General features: G+C 34.8%; 1 pseudogene; it reads right to left on the bottom strand.

The window, feature by feature from the left end:
• Window positions 1-2,847: 2,847 nt before the first annotated feature.
• Window positions 2,848-5,240, bottom strand: LOC21405823 (annotated as a pseudogene).
• Between the last annotated feature and the right edge of the window lie 4,386 nt (window positions 5,241-9,626).

The following is a 9,626-nucleotide window of genomic DNA, read 5'->3' as shown; positions in this document are numbered from 1 at the left end:
GCCTAACTTTATTCCCTCGATTGTGGATAATAAGATTTAGACTATCATCTTTAGATTCTTGTCTTCCGCATGTTCTTCACATTACATGCATGACCTAAAGATTTAAAATGACAGTCTCAGACTTTCAGTTTGCTTATCATACATTCAACTATTATGAACATAAAGAGGATAATACATAGATATATGAAATAAATAAATCTTTATTTATAGTCAAAATGTCTCAAAAAATATTATTACATTTATTCCTAAAGGCATAAACGCTAACATTTACTACCATCACCATTCAATCATTTAAAATTCGTTAAAGTATTATGGCCAATGATGGAGGGAGGACGGGAGAGGGGGTATGGCCCCCTAGCCTTTTTTTTTTTTTCCTTTTTTCTAATATAATAGTTTTAATTTTAATATATTAGATATGTGTTTAAATTAAATTTGATTCGCTTTAAATTTAGTTCTATACGTTTTATTGGGTCATGAGTTAATTTAATAAATGGAGAAGGAGGAAAATAGGCAAAGATTTAGGATGAACTAAAAGTAATAGGCCAATATTTTACAAAAATTAATGAATAAGCCAACCTAAGGTAAATCCAAATCTACAAACACGTGAATTTCTAAAAATACCCTTGGTGAATATAAGATATATCAGCGGTCTCCTATCGCTGGTGAATCTTCTGCCGGCTGCCGGTAGAGGGTCTTCCGCCTGCCGTCGGCCGGCCGTACCATAACCTGATAGGTTATGATCCATAACCTAACAGTTACACTCGTCGGCGGTCATAATTTGTCTGGTTGTGATCCACAACCTGACAGACTACATCGGTCGCTGGCTATAATCTATTAGGTTATAATTCATAACCAGACAGATTACACTAGCGCCGGCTATAGTCCATCAAGTTATGACCTATAACTTGATAAATTATGCCAGTCGTCGGTCGCTGGTGCTGACCATAGTCTATCAGGTCATAACCTGACAAATTACGCCGGCCTTCGGTCATCAGTGCCAGTCATAGTATGATAGGCTATGATCCATAGACTACCAATTTATGCTTCATAACTTAACATCTTGCGTTTTATAATCTGTTAATTTATGAGATTATAATTCATAACCAGTCAATTTATAATCCATAAATTGTCACATTATGTTCATAGCCTAAAAAATTATGCTTCATAACCTACCATATTACATTAGCCGCCGGTCATAATCTATCCGGTTAAATTCTCCTATGTTAGATGCACTACCCAATATCTTTAAAATTGATTAGCTTCTACAGAATTCTGAATATGGATATTTCAAAAGCACATTAAACACATAATCTGATTATGTGTTTGCATAGCGTTTATGAACTTACCTTTAATCCTGCACATCCTACTATTCCGGTAACTACCCTGACGGCATCCGGGTGCCGCGCAACCTGTGAAGAGAAAATAGTAATCAGAATCTTTTGATAGAAAACATGAATTGTATCGGCAGAGAGAAGAATGAGGCTAGATCACCTCAATCACTCCTTGCTCACCAGGAATAATCTCAGGCTTTCCTTCAACATTAGCTAAAGCCTCTTTTAGTTCACCAATTAAAGCTTCATTTCTAAATGCAACTATTTGAGGCTTGAACCTTTTCATCTGTCAAAATGATCAACTAAATATGTTTTTCATTCTTACTTATACGTGCGGTTTCAACTAGTTATAATACAAATCGGAACAATTTGAGAGAAAATTAGAGATGGACATAAAACTTAATAGGACGTAGCTAAAATATCCTCGAGATAATTAGGCCAGTATACTTTAAAAATTCCTCCGACAAATGCCACGAAATTGCTAACTCGGTATGCAGACTATTCAACCCCTAAGTTATTATTATTATTATTATTATTATTATTTTAAACAACACTCAATCCCTTTCAGTGTTGTCAACTTTCGTTTTCATCATCTTTCTCTTTTGCTCTCTTCAACCTTCTCTCTCACTGCTCCTGCTCCTGCGTCTGCAGCCGCCACTATTCATGACTCTCCATAAGAATGCAAACCTCTTCTAAAATGCCCGCACGCGTAACTCTTACCTATTCCTCGGACATTTAAAAAAATATAAACTACAAAAATAAAAAATAAAAAAAATACGTGGTTGTTTATTTATTGATTATCAATGAGAATGAGCACGTCTCTTATCAACAAAAATCAAACAATCTAGAAAAAAAAAAAAAAAAAAACCAAAGGGGAATACAATTCTCCTTTTCTCTTTAAGTTTCTCATAGACAATTGTTCTTAATTATTACCAAATTATAGAGATTATCTCAAAGAAACGCTTATCAATTTTCTTATTATACTCGTCTTACATAGAATTTGTTGTTACTATATAGTTGCCTCTCAAACAGCCTTGCCATCGGTCAAATTTGACAACCAATGGGCCACGTCATCAATCTATTATATCTTTCAATATCTAATCTAACACAATAATGGGTTGAAACGGGTTCATCTTTTTTCGTATAATGGTTAGCACGACACGATAAGAGGATGAGTTAAGCACAATACAACAAACATTGTTCTTAGATTTAGAAAATGGAAATTATTTACTCGCATTGTTATAGATTTTCTAATCGTTTTACAATTTAAAAAAAATGACACGTTTCAACTGACATTTATGATACTGTTTCAAATGACACGTTTTACATCTCTATAAGATCTTGCACTCTCGCTCCTTTGCATTTTTATCCGTCTAGATGTAATTGTTTCTAAATATTCTTCAACAAAATCACTATTTTAATTATGAAATTGAAAAATATATCAAAAGTACTGTAGAATAGTTAATGATACGTTTTCTATTTATTTATCGAACATATATAATGGTATGCATAATTTAAAAATTAAAAAAAAAAAAGAAAAAGATTCTTGTAACTTTGCAATAAGGAATTCCAGAACGGCCTAGACAATGCAAGAATTTTAAATCGTGTGATCTCTAAGATATTGGTTGTCTTCGTTCTCTCAGCATCTTAAGCCCCATATACCTGCTCATATCACACAACAAGTTAGTTACGCCTACAGGATTAGGACGAATAATATTTAATTTGGAAAAAAGAAGTCTACTTTGCTTGAAACTTTATTGCAAAACATGATTAATTATAAATATGTATAAGAAAAGAAAAGAAGAAAAGAAAAGAAACTCACCGGCCTAACATCATTAGAGTCGCCTGAGGATTGGTTCCCGGCGAGAGGATGAAAGTCGAACCATCCACAACACGAAGTGAATTAACCCCCATTACGCGAAAATCACCATCAACCACCTTCCCCACGAGACACCCGCCATGGTAATGCCAAAAGGTCGTAACCGTGCTTCGACAATAGTCCTCCATTGCGGAATCATCCGAATTGTTCGATGGTAGAGCAGGCCCCAAGAACATGAAACCCCTTTCACCATTGAAAGCCTTGTACTTAAATGGATCCATGGAGTTTGTGTTCAGCAAATCGCCAATCTTTCTCACGCCACTAACGCATCGAGAAAGGTCGACGGGATCGGCAAAGTAGTTGAATCCGACATGTGGGGCGACTTTTACGTCATTTGGAGAAGCCAGTTGAAGAGAACCGTGGGATAAGGGTCCGGCTATTTTCTCGACAATGCTCGCTAGGCTCAATTCTGTGGAAACTGAGCTGGGATAAAGGCTGAAGGGTAAGGGAATCGGAAAGAATGACAAGCTAAGAGAGAATGCTTCTATATAATAATCACTTGTGATTCCTACAACTTGTGCGGAAGATGCCTCGAACGGGAAAGGGATTACGAGATTAATGTTGTTTCGAGGATTGTCAGCCATGAATTTTCCCACGTTTGGTTGGGAGTGGATTACTGAAATATTTTGTGATGAGAGGTATGTATCTGAGCCGACTCCGCTAAGTAGCAGAAGTTGGGGGCTTCCAATTGCACCGGCACTAAGAATAATCTCTCCTCTCTTGCGTATAAGTGCTTTGTGAGACTTCCCGTTTGAATCTGTGTATATAACTCCGACCGCAGAAGGTTCTGTCATTTCAAAAAATATATCCGTATTCAATATGCTGCTTAACAATACAAACACAACAAAAACATATATGTGTGTGTCTGTGTGTGTAGGTATATTTCGTAAAAAGCTAATGACAGAAGACAAATAATATTATAGTGCATGAGCATATTTTTGCATAAAATATTTATTTAATAATTTACTGCGAATGAACAGCAACGATGTTTGTTTTTTCCATGAAGATTTCGTCCCCACAAGGTTTTGTTTTATTTTATTTTGTTTTTTTATGTAAGTAATGGATATCATGAATTTATGGAAGATATGTAAATGGAAACATACTTGATCCTTCTTCCGAAAAGATGATTCTTTCCACAGTAGCATGAACGGCAACTCGCAAGTTCCCCAGATCTCCTTTATTAAGCAGCTCCACAGCTCCATATCTCTTCCCAACTCCATCGAAAGTCGAACCCACAATTTTCGTTCCGACTTCATGATCTACACGCTAAGGCCATTGTCAGGTCCAACGCCAGCTTCCAACAGAGCTTCCTTCACAACAGATTGCCAAACTGCCAAATTCGGACGGAACACCACGCTCTGCATGAGATTGGCGAAAAACCCTGCTACGTTCAACACATTTGGGTACGTCCCCGGGGTGCCGCCTCTTTCGAGGACGAGTACCGAGTGCTTTTCTGATAGAGTTGCGGCTAGCGGACACCCTGCTGTGCCACCTCCGATCACTATGTAGTCGTACTTTTCCTCCGATGCCATATCGATTGCGTTGCGTACAGATTTCATGAAACTAAAGTCTGAAACCAAAAAAAAAAAAAAAAAGGAAAAAAAAAGCAAGTTTTTAGAACAAAAAAAAAAAAAAAAAAAATCAAAAGCTTGACGCTTTCTTCCTCAAATTACTATTTTTGGAGTTTTTTTTTACCGATTGTATTTATGACCCGTTTATTTTAGTGATTTGAGTTTAAAATTCGAGTTTTATTACAGTAAAAAACTTTAAGAAACAGTCTCATTTAATTTTTTTATTACAGTAAAAAACTCTTATATAAAATCACATCTCAATCTGAATTAGTGAATTAAACGGACCATATATAGTAGAAACGAAATGTTACGTACCCTGATCAGATCGTGTGGTGAATGCATGAACCTGCAGTAGTTGGCTATGAAAACTGAACAAAATTAGAAGAAGCAGGGATAAATTAGAAGGTAGGGCCATCTTTTTTTTTTTTTTTTTTTTCCCAGATCTCTCTTGTTTTGAAGCCACACGGGCACATTTCAAATGATCGCTAGATTGCTTGATATTTATACTAAGATTTCAGTGTCTTATAAAGATAAATAATTAATCTTTGACCTTTTCTCAAGCTGTCTGAGCACTTTGACTTTTCTTTTTTCTTTTTTGCCGCACGTTCTTACATATATCATACGTATAATAATAATAGAGACCGTTTATTTTTATTGATTCAAGTTTAGAATTTGAGTTTTATTATAGTAAAAAGCTCTCACAAACAATCACATTTAACTTTTTTATTACAGTAAAAAGTTCTCACATAAAATTACATCTCAACACGAATTAAAAACTCAAATTAACGAACTAAATGGGTTCTAAATATGTATATGTGTGTAAAATTGTTTCGCAGCTGTAAAGCGACATATTTCAACTTGTATACATATTTCAACTTGTAAATGAAGTGCACGCCATGTTCTTGTGCACAATAATTCAAAATTGGTGCTACTGGCAAATACGGACGAGGCCGGAAAGAGAGATCAAAAAAATTGAAATAGCTCGCTTTCCCTTTTTTCCCTGCTCCGTGGGCGAGAGTTTTGAACGCACGACTTTTCAATTAAAAAATTAGAAGCGATTAATGTTTATATATTTTGACGTTTGGAATTAGGAGATCATGGAAGATCCAATACGTAAATTTTACGCCTGTTTATATTTTTCATTTGCTGTCGTTATACTACAAATTCCTACTATACGCATACATGAATCATGACACTGACACATTCATTAACACACACATATATATATTCTTTCAAAGAGAGCAAAAATAAAAAAAATAAAAAAAAGGAATGGAAGTCTTTGAGATTTTATTTTCTTGAATATTAATGCTTTTCTTTTTTATAGAAAATTGCAAGTATAACTATTGCTTCTTCATCATTTTATTATTTATGCTATTAAAGAAATATTCTGGTAGAATATTAAAAGCATTTTGATAGATTAAAAATATTTTGTCAAAAAAATTTATTTTGATAGAAGATCAAAGATATCCAATCGGAATATTAATATCGTAAATAATAAATAAAAATTAATAACAGAAACAAAATTGTGTTATCTTTTTTACTATATTAATCTTGAAAATTTTCCTTTCTTTTAAAATTAAGTACTATATTATATATAAGTTTTCAATTATAATGTTTCTGTAGTTATACCCATTAAATATAGACATTTAAAGGCGTGGATGATACGAATCTAATTCCATTAATTATCATATTTTTTAGTCAACTACCAAATTTATTACAACCATCACATAAATATTTTACAGTTAAAACAAGGAGACCTAATAATGATTAAATATTAGAGTAACTATTAAAATCATACCCAAATATATATGTTGGTTTCCAAGGATACGATGATAGGCATGATTGCATGCTGACCTATATTCAATCTTTTTTTTATTTAGTTTTAGTAAATTACTTAAAGAATTATCATAAGTGACAAGATAAAAACTGAAAAGTTAGGGTGCATTTAGAATTGGTTTCAAAATGATTTTATTTTTAATAAAAAGTAAAAATGAGATTGTTTTGGGAATCATTCTTGAACCGATTTTAAAATTGTGTTTGGTTAGTTTTTTAAGAGATTTGAATATAATAAAAAACTGAAATCATGTTTAATTATAATTATTAATTAATATATTATAATATTATTGATTACTATAAAAAAATGAAAACAGAAAAGTGAAAAGAACTTTCCTCTACTTTCTAATTCATTCACAAAAATCATTTTCATTATTTTTGTTTTCATTTTCGTTTTCAAAACATTTACTAAACAAACGTCATTCCGTTTTTATTTTTATTTTTTATTTCTTGAAATACGTGAAAATCGTTTTCAATAACGGCTCTAAATACGTACGTATATTTTCATTCAAACCTGAACTCCCTGATGAAGGGAAACAGAATAATAAGAAAGCCAAATAGACGAATGCAATAGCAAAACTTGTGGACACCTAATAACAATACTCAAATTAATTCATAAGGACAAAGTCACCATCAGTTTCTGGACATCCATTCGACACAGGCCACCACACTTTTTCACACCAATTGAATATCTCCAACTGATGATTTGGCCTATGTTCACCCCAATTTTGATCTCATCATATGAATATTGTTGTAATATTATGAACATATCTAGATAAAAAGTAACAGGTTCATGCACCACATATGCTTCAGCAATAGATCCATCAGAACGTGCAGGGTTTCATACATATCCCTTATATACATACCCATACAATGCTCAGGACTAGACATCTCCATATATAAGAGACCGATCCATCCAGTATGGCTTGTTTTGGCTAATGCACACATAAATGAAGCATAATTGTGAAGAATCCTGGGGAGAATATTTTTCCAACTTTCATAATTGTGAAGAATCCCTTGTTTCATCTCTTTTAACTCTTGTACTCGTAGGGTCTTGACACAAATTTACTGAAAGTGCCACGAATTTGCTTATTTAGATACGGTAGTAGTGAGACCCAGTAATCTCTTCTGAAGCAAGACATAACAATCATGAGTTTTTATCTCCAACAACTTATAGTAATCTGTCACACATCAGTTTATGTTCGACACATACCCATCCAGTAACGTGATAGATCGAATAAATTCACAAAACTCTTTACACTCTTTTTTGGTTGCGTTTGGTTGGTGGATTCGTGCCATGATTTAAATCATAGTTCATGGTTCGCTACAGTATTTCCTCTCACAAAAAATATAGATAGATCAAAAATAATTTTGAATTATGATTCTGAATCCATGAACCAACCGTCCACCAAGTGATTTGAATCATGTGTAACTTGCATGTGGTTTGGCATATTTGTTTGGAGTAGTCTTAATAAACCACAAATCTAAACGGATGTTAAGATCTTTTAAGCCTAAGCAGGCCTTTTGTGACGACTCTCCTAGGAGGTCGCCACTGTAGCTGAAATTAACTTGTACTTACTGGAATTCTTAAAATTTGCGGAACATTTTTTTTTTTTATATAAGAAGGAATAATTTCATAATTCGTAACAATAATTTCAAAAGAATGAATCACTAAATTTCTTAAAGCTTTTCTTAATTTCAATTAAGATAAAAACTTTCTAGAAATATCCTTCAAACGGAGCATCGTTTGAACTCTTGTTTCAAATACTCTTTAAAAGCCTTTCTAAAACTAGCCAATTTAATCGGGCCATCTAATTTGACTTTAAAACGGATTTCGTGAGAAATCTTAAATTCAAGTACGTCTTAAAGTCCTTTTAAAATCAATCATTTAAATCATCATGTTTAAAATTTGTTGAACGCTTTATTCGCTTCCACGCTTATTTGAAAACCGTTAAGTTTTATTGGAAAACTATAAACGACGTTTAACATAAACATAATTCACGAATCTCATAATTAACGTATTTCGTGAAAATCATACGCCTTATAAGACTATCTTAATTAAACTGTAAGCAAAGTTTGTACTTGCCTGGATTCCGAGCTAAGCGGTTCTGATAGTATCTCGCTTGTCGTGTCCTCCTGCGTACTCCTCAAAACTAATTCTGGGAAAAACTGCAAGCACTATAAATGATCATCAAAGCATTAAACACTCAATTCTGATCTCCACTTGTTTAGTTTGAATCACCTCGATCTACGTGCAATAAGTACCAGACCAATCTTATCAGAATTAAATTTAGTTGAACGGACATCACCATTTCGTTTAGCACGTCGAAACGAGTCAGGATATGGTCTCGGATCATCAAACGGATATCGATAGCCTGAGAAACGACACCTCGCCGGAATACGGATGCGGCGGCGGCGGTGTACGGTGGCGGAGGCTCCCGGAGAGTTTTCCGCGGTGGACTTGGGTCCTACCACCCCTAAATTGACCCTTTTGAGTCCATTGGTGCGGTCAATTTCACACCATTCGGCCTGTAACAGTACAAATCGGGACCGGCAACGTCAGTAAAATCCGGCGACTCAAATCTCACATTTCCAGTCATGAAATCTTAAAATTGGTTGAGGGGTTTTCTTACCCATGATCTTATGAGTGTTTTGACACCAAACTCACGACGATCCAACGGTTAGATCGTCGGAACCACCTCTTACCTCCACGGATGACGGCAGTGGCTCCATTTTCCGGCTAAATGACGACGGCAACGGTGGCTATTGGTCGGGATCTACTGGGCATCGGCTTCTGAGTTGATTGGAGGGGGCGGTGACATCCACGGCAGCTTGGAGAAAGAGAAGCGACGACAACGACGCGGTGATTCTGGCCACCATGGACGGCGATGTTCCGGCCATCCTTGAGCTATGAAAATGAATGGGTTTTCTTTATCTCGCTGTACTGAGTCCATAGGGACTGAAATAACCTCAATCGGAGGTTGGATGGCGATGATATCACGACGGGAAGAA

Source organism: Morus notabilis, unplaced genomic scaffold (assembly GCF_000414095.1).
Source record: "Morus notabilis unplaced genomic scaffold, ASM41409v2 Scaffold277, whole genome shotgun sequence".
NCBI lineage: Eukaryota > Viridiplantae > Streptophyta > Magnoliopsida > Rosales > Moraceae > Morus > Morus notabilis.
This window is presented reverse-complemented; position numbering and strand designations above follow the sequence as displayed.